Source organism: Tupaia chinensis, unplaced genomic scaffold, assembly GCF_000334495.1.
Source record: "Tupaia chinensis unplaced genomic scaffold, TupChi_1.0 Scaffold000634_1, whole genome shotgun sequence".
Classification (NCBI taxonomy): Eukaryota; Metazoa; Chordata; class Mammalia; order Scandentia; family Tupaiidae; genus Tupaia; species Tupaia belangeri.
The window spans coordinates 4,667,135-4,677,942 of record NW_006160154.1 but is presented as its reverse complement, the minus strand read 5'-3'; positions in this window follow the sequence as shown (position 1 = coordinate 4,677,942).

Sequence of the window (10,808 nt, the reverse complement as noted above, 5' to 3'; positions counted from 1 at the left end):
TGCATCCAGTGTTTCTGTTGAACAAGAATTGAACCAGGCTTCCCATGTGCTCCCAGCCTGGGGAGGATGGCATCTTAGTAGCACATACCAGAGGCGGACCAGAAACATTAATGAAGTGTTTTACAGCCCTTTTTCTTACTGCACCTTGGAAAGCTACTGTGTGCTTGACAGTCACGGCACAGCTCAATTTTGATCATCACTTCTCAAGCCACATGTGGCTTGGAGCCACAAAATGGAATGGAACATGTCTATAAAGTCACATTCGACTCTGATCATCTTTGACCCTGAAATGTGTTACCTACTCTGTAAGAACGGTAGTCCAAGCCTTTTGGTACCAGGGAGTGATACCATAGAAGACCATTTTCTAGACTTGGTGGCAGGATGGTTTATGAGAACATGCAACCTAGATCCTTCACATGCACAGTTCACAATAGGGCTTGTGCTCCTATGAAAATTGAATGCTACTGATCTGATGGGACGCAATGCTTAGGAGGTAATGTGAGCAAGAAAGAGCAGCTGTAAGTACAGAAGAAGCTGCACTCACTGGCCCACCACTCACTCCTATTGTGCTGCCCAGTTCCTAACAAGCCACAGACCAGTACCAATTGGGATGGGATCCCTGTGTTAGTATCTTGGGGGCCAGTGGGTTGCATAGTGGTTAGGGTGTTTGTCTCCCACATGGTGGACTATGGTTTGAAGCCTGGACCCAGCAGCTTGAAACTCACATCAGGCACATATATGTGTGCCCAAAATCCCAAGAGGAGAACGAAGGAGAGAGGAGTGTGGCGTGGCCATCTCCTACGGCATGATTTCTCATTTTCTCTCTCTCTGTCTCTCTGGTGAGTGCACACTCCATATAGCAAAAATCTCACTCAGAAAAAATAAAAATAAAAAAGAATCTTGAGTTCTCTGAGTAACAATATTAGAGAAGCAAGATACAAGTATTACATTTCCTGGCCAGGGTTAGGAGAAGCTCTGAACACACCTCTCACCTCCCTGGTTTCCACCACTTCTTTTTTAATTTCACCCAAATGCTTCCCATAAACTCTTTACTCAAGTGTTTTCCTGGTTCAGGTCTCATTATTTTTCCTCTAGAGTATTATAATGGGTTCCCACTGTGTTCCTTATTTACAGTCATCACTAATCCCTCATGTTCGCCTCCAGCCCGGTTAATTATTACCCGAGACTCTTTCTCAGTTGCCCACCCGTACTGGAGTTTTCTCCAGAAAAGTTGCCCAAACCCTAACATCTGACAATCAGCTGGTGGAAGGGTTAAAGAAAGTTGGAGAAATATATTGCTGGCTATCAGGAAGGAAAACATAAAAATAAACTTAGAGGGCCTGGCAGATGGCGTAGTGGTTAAAACACTGGACTCCCACATGGCCAATCATGGTTAAGTCCTGGACCTGGTGGCTGGCTTTTGCAGTTTCTCTATCTCTGTCTCTCTCTCATCTTTCACTCGTCAAATTGAAAAACTAATAACAATAAATAAATAAAGTTAAGTAAATAATCTTTAAAAAGAGATTATCCTTTATATAAAAAAATTACAGGGACTAGCAGTTAGCATAATGGCTATGTCGCTGGACTCCCAGTCGACCGTGGTTCATGTCCCGGACCTGGTGGCTTAAACTCACGCCGGGTGCATGTGTGACCATGCCCAAGATCCTGAGAGGAGAATGGAAGAGAAGGGATTGCGGCGTGGCCATCCCCCCTGGGGGATGATTTCTCGCTTTCTGTCTCTCTCTCTCTCTCTCTCTCTCTCTCTCTCTCTCTGGCAAGCGTAACAACAACAAAAAAAAAAATTACAGTGGACCCCCCAAAAAATTACAGTGGACCCAAAAAGTCTACTGCAATTATTTTCTCCAGCACAAATGAAGACTGGAGTAATTTGGGAAATGGCAGGCGGGCCCAGGGGCCACAGCAGAAGCAGCACACTGTGTTACCCACTTAGCAAGTCGGCTGCTGAGTTTCAGAAGAGACATCATAGATGTGTTTGCTACCTACACCATATCTACTGCTTTGTAGCTTTAAAGACCAAAAATCTCTCGTTTTGAAACCAAAGTTATGTTTCTTCAAGTGCATTAGCATATAAAACACAAAAAGAAAATGGAAGAGTCTTAAATAAGGATAATCATTATGTGGCTAAAAATAGCAGATAAGAGGCCTGATCCTGTGGCGTGCTAACAGAATACATCATCAGTCCGTCCACTGTTTTCTCCTTTGAATATGAATTAACTGCTCCATGAGATGAAGGTATCATGACCATGAAAAAAAGCACGCAGTATCTGGAATAAGATTTCAAATGTCAGAACAGAGAAGAGAACCATTCCCACCGTGGAATGGTTTGCTTACCCTAGTTTCCTATATAATCAGTCCCGGTAATGTGCTTAAAATATTTACAGTAATCCGTAGGCTCTTCAGTGCTGTGTGCAGTATCAGTAGAGGCAGAAAAGGAGAGAGTATACCCAAATGCCTCTCTGATACGAGTGAAATGTACATTCGTACATATGCTGATTATTTTGCATAAGAAAACTTACTTCCAAAGGGAAAACTTCTGAGTCAAAATTAGTGAGGATTAGATCACTTAATTTTTTAAGAATGATTTTATTTAACTTTATTTATTACTATTATTTTCCAGACTGATCAGAGAAAGACAGAAAAAGAGAGAGAGGGAAAGTGAGAAAACAAGCCACTAAATCCAGGACTTGAACCACGGTTGACCAATGAGGAGTCCAAGGCCTTTCACCAGCACACCACCTGCCGGCCCCTAGATCATTTCTTAAAATGAAATATGATGATGTGTTAGATTATGATTCTTACAGGGAGATGGGAGTGGGGGAGATAAGAGATAAACATCAGAGCAAGAGACAGGTACACATAAATACACACACACACACACACACACACCCATGGTCATACGCTGACACAGTGAGCATCCACTGTCACAGCTGGGCAATGAACAGCATCCTTCACATACTCTTATCTTTTCCCTTTCCTTCCATAACAGAAACTGCATGTGCATGCACAAGAAACAGAGAGGGAGAGAAAGAGAGGTACAGAGCAAGTACCCACAGCAGGGTCTCATGCTACAAACCCCTTTCCCTAGTCCTCCAGTTCCTCAGGACACTGGCGCACCATGTGCACCTGGTATTTTTTAGGCCAACCAGGAATCCAGACCTTGGTCACCACGTGGTTTCCAGCATTGTAGAGTGCTAATGTTACTGCTATGACACAGTGGCTAGGCCTTTCATGCACTCTGAGGGACGTAACTGTGTGGGTAAGCCCAGGTCGTTGCACAGACATGGCTGTTCGCCACGTCAGTGCTCTAACCCTGCAAGGGTACTCTATTGGCCTGGAACAGATTGTTTCTGTGTTTGCCCTTGACAATGGCTGTGAGATCATTTTTATATTTAGCCTTTCTTAATGGTTGTTAACATTGGTTTTGAGCACTTCTACTGTCTAATGGATGTAAATAACATCTTGTATCCATTGCAGTATTGACCAGATGTTATATTTAGTAAATGTAAAGCTCTAAGGAGGAAAGGGTAGGAACCTGTCTTTAAAGGTCCTGTATACACATCCTCTCATAAATGTTTGAAAACTTTTTAGAGAATAATTTTAATTTAATCCATTTGTCTAGCTGGCACCTCTGTCAGATGAGCATTTAAGACAAAATATCCATTGTAAAAGTAAAATCAATTATTAAACAACTAAAGTCAATAACCAAGGTGCTTATTGGCCACCTGCAGGTTGGAAGATGGCCTGGAAGACAGGACGACTTTCAACAAAGGTGATAACCTTGAGAGACACAAAAGGACAAACACTCTGTCTAGAACCAGAGTACCCGGTGAGTGTTCAGTTCTTAATCATAAGCCTCTGAATAATGACGCTGAAAGAACACTTTAATTCTCCTATAATGACTCTGTGCAGTCACTTCCCCGGTAGGTCTTCACCAGTAGACTTAGCAGGGAAAATAACGACAGCTGAAGTTCTTGCCAGTTCTGCTACTATGCAGGGTGAGTATCTAAGTGGAGGAGTTTGTTCATCTATGTGAGCTTAATCACACAGCAAACGATGCATGTATACATTTCCTGCACATTACTCACAAACCCCACCAAGTACAAACTCCTTATTTTCATCCCTCTCTGTAAAAAGGTAAAGGAATGTTTCTAATATCATGTAGGGAACAAATAACAGCGTCAGTTTTTGAATCCAGGTCTCTCTAAACATAAAGTTTGGTGTTTTAACTCCTATGTATAGTGTCCCTGAGAAACTTCCAAACATAGTCTAGACCATTAGACCAAGTCTGAATGACAAAGTCCAGTTAAATCTTTATTTAGGACATGATCACAGAAAACTACAGAAAATGGAAGAAGGAGAAAGTGGACCCACACCTTCCTTGTTTCCTATCAAGGAAGAGAAAACAGTAAACAGTATGGAATGAATGAATTGGTTGATGTTGAACCAGGCAGGTTGGAGACAGTAGGAGGCACACTGGATTGGGTAATTAGCTGCTCCTGCTAGAAATTAACCTATGAGCAAAGAATTTCTCTGAGTTACTGTTTCACCTGTGAACTGAAGGAATTAAACCATTTCTGAGATACCTTCCTGCTCTTAGCTATCTACCATTAGAGTGCCTTCTGTTTTCAGCTGTCCTCATCCTCTTCCTTGAAACTCAGGGCAGGTTGTCACGGGAAAACAAGGTCTATGTAGAAATCCATTTGAAAAAAAAAAAAAAAAAAGAACACCTTGATGACCATAAGAGAATAGGAGAGCTGACTAGGTTGAGTGTGGACCCCAGGGACTACTTCTAGAAGATTCAATCCTCCAGGTTTCGGTACTTGGTCTGCCTGCCTGCTTTCAATTGCTAGTCATTTATTTAGCCAAGTCCAGAAATTCAATAGAAGAGGGAAGAAGCTTCTGCCCTAGATAGCACTGATGCTGTCATCCATAGGAAGTAACTCCCCCTTCCTTTCTGCGGCCACTAAAACTCCCCATCCCCATCGACACATGCACCTATTCACCTTCCTGTTGACCTCTGTGTATCGTCGGATCGTGAACTCCAGGTTGGATGAGGGAGTCGAGAGCACTGTCTGCCTGTGCTGCAAAGAGCCCCTGGACCAGAAGGTCCATGAGAATATACCTGCTCTGTTCACTGCTCCATCTCTAGCACCTAGAACAGTGTCTGGGCACATAGCATTTGATATGTATTTGTGAACGCAATGGCTTTGTTTCCATTCTGTGTCTTTTACTAGACTAAAAGGCTTCAACCTTGAGCAGACTATATTCTACATAAGGACATTCTTGCATAAAACGTCTGAGAAGCCTTGGCACCAAAGAGATCTCTAGGGAATGATAGAACCGAGAAAAGTATGACTGAATATCAGGGAAAGATAGGAGTTAAAGATGTCTCAGGCAAGGAATAATAGCCCCTGCATGATTTTACTTACAATACACAGCTGAGCACATGATCTTGAAGCAAACTATGGCCTGTGAACCTTTTACGACTGGTTGGTAAAATATGAGAAGCAGCAGACTTCACTGAAAAATCACTCGCTTTTGTTTAATATTTCTATGGGAGCACCAACTGTCAGGCCCTTCCCTAAGTGGAGGGTTTTATGAGATGGGAGATCTATTTAGAGGATGTATATAATGTATGGGAAAGAGGGAGCCCCCCCTACGCAAGCCCACAATACCTAGGTCCTCCCTCTTCCCCATACATTATATGAATATTCTAAATATTCATCACATAAACTCTCCCACTCTGTCCTCTGGAACTCACAACCCACCATCACTAAGATCCCCCTACTCCTACCCCCTTTCCTGCCTCACCTGCTCAGCTCTGATGACCTTGCACCCTACTCCTGCTCTCAGATCACAGCCTCTCCCTTCTCCCTGAAGACCCTAACTTTGATGTCTATGCCATCAGACTGCATGGCTGTAAGATCCATTCTACTTCAAAACAGAACGACCTCTCTCGAACTCACAGCCCCTCCAGCTATCCTCCATTTGTTTCCCACCTCCCTCCTTTTCTGCAAAATTCCGCCCGAAAAGTTCTCCAGGCTTGCCGTTTCTGGTTCCTGTCCTCAGTCTTTCTCGTGCCCGCTCTATCAGACATTCCTCCCGGAGATTACACAACAGCTCTTCTCAAGGTCACCAATGACCTCCGCGGTGCTAACGCCGATGCCAGTTCTCAGGTCTCACCTTTCTTGAGCTCTCAGGAACATTTGGCACTAGACCCTCCTCCCCACTTCCTGGACACCTGCCTCATGAAGCTTCAGAATGTCCCTCTCCAGGTTTTCCAGGGGCCTCCCTGGCCACTCTCTGAGGCCCTTTCTGATGCTGCTCATCTCTCCAGCCTTGAAGTGTCTTAGAGATCCATGGCTCAGGCAGAGGCCTTTTTTAGGCTTCCTCTATACACAGTGGCAGCTGCGACCGGTCACGTAATTCGTAGGGCCCTGTGCAGATGAAAATGTGGGCCCCTTGTTCAAAAATGACTAAGACTTCCAAGGCAACAGAGAACATTAAAGCAAGGGCAGGACTCTTCTAAGAACGGGGCCTGCGCAAGGGCAAGGCATGTGCCCGGGAGCTGAGTGGATCCTAGGATGACTCGAATTTCTGCCACTGGCCTTGCCCACTGCCCTGAACCCCAGCTCATAAATCCAGCACTCCATTCAACATCTCCACCTGCCTTTCTCACGGGCATCAAGCTCCTCACACCCTCCCTCCCCATGAGAGAGAACACTGCAGTTTTCCCCATCTCGACATGTGGCATGTTCTTCAGTTTCTCAGGCCAAAAACCTTGGAGTCATCTTTGAATCTCATTTTTTATTTAAGCCACACATCCAAATCATGAGCAAGTGCCCCTCAGACCTCCGGGGGACACTGCAGCCTCTTCTCGCTCTGCTCCACTGTGTCAAGGCCACCCCATCTCTCACTGGATGACCACCTTCCCGGCTGCAAGACTTGGTCCCCGCAGTCCAGGTTCCACCCGGTGCCTGGTGATCCTTTCACACCAGATTTCTCCTCAAAGGGGACCTGAAAGTGCCCTGACATGACTCGAGTTAAACAACTTTGCTCTAAATCACCCGATACGCTTGTATCCCTCTAATATCAATCAGAGCAACATGAAAGTCACTGCTTTTTAATATTCCTGTTTTTTCAAAACAGACCCAAAAAAGGAGGGCAGCGGGGGAGACAAGTGACTCCAGCTCCCCCAGCTCTAAACTGCAAACCCAGTACCTTCTTCATGTCAAAGGTTTACCTACAAACCTGCCAGGAGTCCTGAAAGGGTAAGAAATCAAGTCACTTTCGAAGCTCCTGTCTGCAGTGTTGCGCATCTAGGCGTCTAGGTACCCTGTCCTGCTTCCTAACCGGATCACACCCACTCCACAAGCGCACACTCACAACTATTACGTAATTCGATGTGAGCTTCACAGGCAGATGTGAGCAGGTGAAGGCGGTGTATTTGAAGCACCTGGGGTGTACTGCTATACGGGGTTCCAGTCCTAACGCCCAGGAGCCCGCAGGCAGGGCGGATATGGACAGGAGCTTCCCAACCGGGTGAGGGCCAAGGGATGAGGCCGTGAGCTAGTGCGCTGCTGCTGAGCGGCAGGTGCCAGGGCCCCTGGTGGAAAGAAACACTCCAGTGACCCTCCGGCTCCGTTCCCGCTCTGCAGCAGTAACACCTCCAGCAAGGCGGGCCTGCCCTGGGAGAGGCCGGAAGTTCTCTGCATCCGCCAAGCGGTGCCACCGCAGCCGCGGACACAGCAGAGAATGCCCCCAGGGGGCGGCCGCCGGGTCCCAGGGACTACTTCTAGAAGATTCAATCCTCCAGGTTTCGGTACTTGGTCTGCCTGCCTGCTTTCAATTGCTAGTCATTTATTTAGCCAAGTCCAGAAATTCAATAGAAGAGGGAAGAAGCTTCTGCCCTAGATAGCACTGATGCTGTCATCCATAGGAAGTAACTCCCCCTTCCTTTCTGCGGCCACTAAAACTCCCCATCCCCATCGACACATGCACCTATTCACCTTCCTGTTGACCTCTGTGTATCGTCGGATCGTGAACTCCAGGTTGGATGAGGGAGTCGAGAGCACTGTCTGCCTGTGCTGCAAAGAGCCCCTGGACCAGAAGGTCCATGAGAATATACCTGCTCTGTTCACTGCTCCATCTCTAGCACCTAGAACAGTGTCTGGGCACATAGCATTTGATATGTATTTGTGAACGCAATGGCTTTGTTTCCATTCTGTGTCTTTTACTAGACTAAAAGGCTTCAACCTTGAGCAGACTATATTCTACATAAGGACATTCTTGCATAAAACGTCTGAGAAGCCTTGGCACCAAAGAGATCTCTAGGGAATGATAGAACCGAGAAAAGTATGACTGAATATCAGGGAAAGATAGGAGTTAAAGATGTCTCAGGCAAGGAATAATAGCCCCTGCATGATTTTACTTACAATACACAGCTGAGCACATGATCTTGAAGCAAACTATGGCCTGTGAACCTTTTACGACTGGTTGGTAAAATATGAGAAGCAGCAGACTTCACTGAAAAATCACTCGCTTTTGTTTAATATTTCTATGGGAGCACCAACTGTCAGGCCCTTCCCTAAGTGGAGGGTTTTATGAGATGGGAGATCTATTTAGAGGATGTATATAATGTATGGGAAAGAGGGAGCCCCCCCTACGCAAGCCCACAATACCTAGGTCCTCCCTCTTCCCCATACATTATATGAATATTCTAAATATTCATCACATAAACTCTCCCACTCTGTCCTCTGGAACTCACAACCCACCATCACTAAGATCCCCCTACTCCTACCCCCTTTCCTGCCTCACCTGCTCAGCTCTGATGACCTTGCACCCTACTCCTGCTCTCAGATCACAGCCTCTCCCTTCTCCCTGAAGACCCTAACTTTGATGTCTATGCCATCAGACTGCATGGCTGTAAGATCCATTCTACTTCAAAACAGAACGACCTCTCTCGAACTCACAGCCCCTCCAGCTATCCTCCATTTGTTTCCCACCTCCCTCCTTTTCTGCAAAATTCCGCCCGAAAAGTTCTCCAGGCTTGCCGTTTCTGGTTCCTGTCCTCAGTCTTTCTCGTGCCCGCTCTATCAGACATTCCTCCCGGAGATTACACAACAGCTCTTCTCAAGGTCACCAATGACCTCCGCGGTGCTAACGCCGATGCCAGTTCTCAGGTCTCACCTTTCTTGAGCTCTCAGGAACATTTGGCACTAGACCCTCCTCCCCTCTTCCTGGACACCTGCCTCATGAAGCTTCAGAATGTCCCTCTCCAGGTTTTCCAGGGGCCTCCCTGGCCACTCTCTGAGGCCCTTTCTGATGCTGCTCATCTCTCCAGCCTTGAAGTGTCTTAGAGATCCATGGCTCAGGCAGAGGCCTTTTTTAGGCTTCCTCTATACACAGTGGCAGCTGCGACCGGTCACGTAATTCGTAGGGCCCTGTGCAGATGAAAATGTGGGCCCCTTGTTCAAAAATGACTAAGACTTCCAAGGCAACAGAGAACATTAAAGCAAGGGCAGGACTCTTCTAAGAACGGGGCCTGCGCAAGGGCAAGGCATGTGCCCGGGAGCTGAGTGGATCCTAGGATGACTCGAATTTCTGCCACTGGCCTTGCCCACTGCCCTGAACCCCAGCTCATAAATCCAGCACTCCATTCAACATCTCCACCTGCCTTTCTCACGGGCATCAAGCTCCTCACACCCTCCCTCCCCATGAGAGAGAACACTGCAGTTTTCCCCATCTCGACATGTGGCATGTTCTTCAGTTTCTCAGGCCAAAAACCTTGGAGTCATCTTTGAATCTCATTTTTTATTTAAGCCACACATCCAAATCATGAGCAAGTGCCCCTCAGACCTCCGGGGGACACTGCAGCCTCTTCTCGCTCTGCTCCACTGTGTCAAGGCCACCCCATCTCTCACTGGATGACCACCTTCCCGGCTGCAAGACTTGGTCCCCGCAGTCCAGGTTCCACCCGGTGCCTGGTGATCCTTTCACACCAGATTTCTCCTCAAAGGAGACCTGAAAGTGCCCTGACATGACTCGAGTTAAACAACTTTGCTCTAAATCACCCGATACGCTTGTATCCCTCTAATATCAATCAGAGCAACATGAAAGTCACTGCTTTTTAATATTCCTGTTTTTTCAAAACAGACCCAAAAAAGGAGGGCAGCGGGGGAGACAAGTGACTCCAGCTCCCCCAGCTCTAAACTGCAAACCCAGTACCTTCTTCATGTCAAAGGTTTACCTACAAACCTGCCAGGAGTCCTGAAAGGGTAAGAAATCAAGTCACTTTCGAAGCTCCTGTCTGCAGTGTTGCGCATCTAGGCGTCTAGGTACCCTGTCCTGCTTCCTAACCGGATCACACCCACTCCACAAGCGCACACTCACAACTATTACGTAATTCGATGTGAGCTTCACAGGCAGATGTGAGCAGGTGAAGGCGGTGTATTTGAAGCACCTGGGGTGTACTGCTATACGGGGTTCCAGTCCTAACGCCCAGGAGCCCGCAGGCAGGGCGGATATGGACAGGAGCTTCCCAACCGGGTGAGGGCCAAGGGATGAGGCCGTGAGCTAGTGCGCTGCTGCTGAGCGGCAGGTGCCAGGGCCCCTGGTGGAAAGAAACACTCCAGTGACCCTCCGGCTCCGTTCCCGCTCTGCAGCAGTAACACCTCCAGCAAGGCGGGCCTGCCCTGGGAGAGGCCGGAAGTTCTCTGCATCCGCCAAGCGGTGCCACCGCAGCCGCGGACACAGCAGAGAATGCCCCCAGGGGGCGGCCGCCGGGT